The following is a 1,442-nucleotide window of genomic DNA, read 5'->3' on the forward strand; positions in this document are numbered from 1 at the left end:
TTTTGTCATTTAATTTCATTTCATATATACTGATGATAGAGTTGGCTGAGGGAAAGAGAGGAATGAACATCACAACTCGCTCTCTTTGGACTTCCTACTCAAATGCAAATGATTTATGTAGAGGCGGAGGTGAATATATTTATTACAAAGCATTGAGTTAGAAATATTGGTTTCAAATTTTTGCCGCAAGGACAGCGATTTGGGGGGAGAGTAATAGTACTTTACTGGTACCTAACTTATCGACCTCGAAAGGATGAAAAGCAAAGTCGACCTCGGGGTAATTTAAACTCAGAACGTAGCACCAGACGAAATACCGCTGAGCATCTTGCCTGGCATGTTGACGATTCTGCCAGTTCACCGCCATGTTGTGTTAGAAATATTAGTGAGTATAATAGAATATTAGCCTATTAATTAATATGATGTCATTTATTTCGGTAAGCATGGGAGACAACTCTAGACATGTTCCAATCTTCTTGACGACGTGTAGACTTCATCATACTTGTCGAAGTTTTCTCTAATGCCTCCTCCGTTTGCCATTAATTACCCGGAATGAAAATCTCATTTGTACGCCCTACTGGAATGGCGATGTCTGTAGCTGAACAGTCCAATGCACGAATGGCAGCCTCTGTTACAGAAGCCACCCTTATGGCCTGTCCCGATGCTGTTTAACTTGCACCACGATTGTCCAGAATTTGGCACCAGCGCCGTCGCAGAAGTTTCCAGAACGAGCTCGTAGACAATGTCAAACTGCTTCAGGAGCTCCGACTCCCGATTTTTCTTTAAGGTTTACTCCCGAAGCCTTTCCCATGGCTGGATATAGCTGCAAGGCATCGAGGGTTCAGAATTAGGGTTTTTCTGTCCCTAGATGGGTTCCCACCTACTCAGCCACCCACCCACGAGGATAACGAGCTCTATCTACCTGACTAACCTGTTAATTCACTCGCTGCTGAGACTCTGATAGGAGTTACTACTCTGGGTCAAAGAAGACTTGAGAGCAATAACGGCTAAGAAGTCAGCAGGATTTGAACCCAGAGCGCAGAGTCGGAAACAGGGAGCAAAGTATTTTCTCGGACGATCTAACCATTTCGCTTTCTTGGAGGTTAATTTCTTGGAGGTTAATTAGTCATGTTTCTTGTCCTGGGTCTGTCGTTCCTAATCATTCTTCTGACTACGAACTCCCAAATAATGAGATGTGAATTGGCCTGAGTTGATAAATACAATAAATTCATTCTACAGCAGGTATTGAGTTCTTTTCAGTGAAATTGCTTTGTAAGTAGAAATGAGGAAAAACTTGCAAATAGAATCTATGGCTAAGCGTGTATGTGCGTGTGCGTGTGTGTGTGTGTGTGTGTGTGTGTGTTTGTGTTTGTGCTTGTGTGTGTATGCGCAGAAGTGTATGTACATTGAATACACACACACACTCACACACAAATATATATATA

The sequence above is a fragment of the Octopus bimaculoides genome, chromosome 11 (assembly GCF_001194135.2).
Source record: "Octopus bimaculoides isolate UCB-OBI-ISO-001 chromosome 11, ASM119413v2, whole genome shotgun sequence".
In the NCBI taxonomy this organism is placed as follows: Eukaryota; Metazoa; Mollusca; class Cephalopoda; order Octopoda; family Octopodidae; genus Octopus; species Octopus bimaculoides.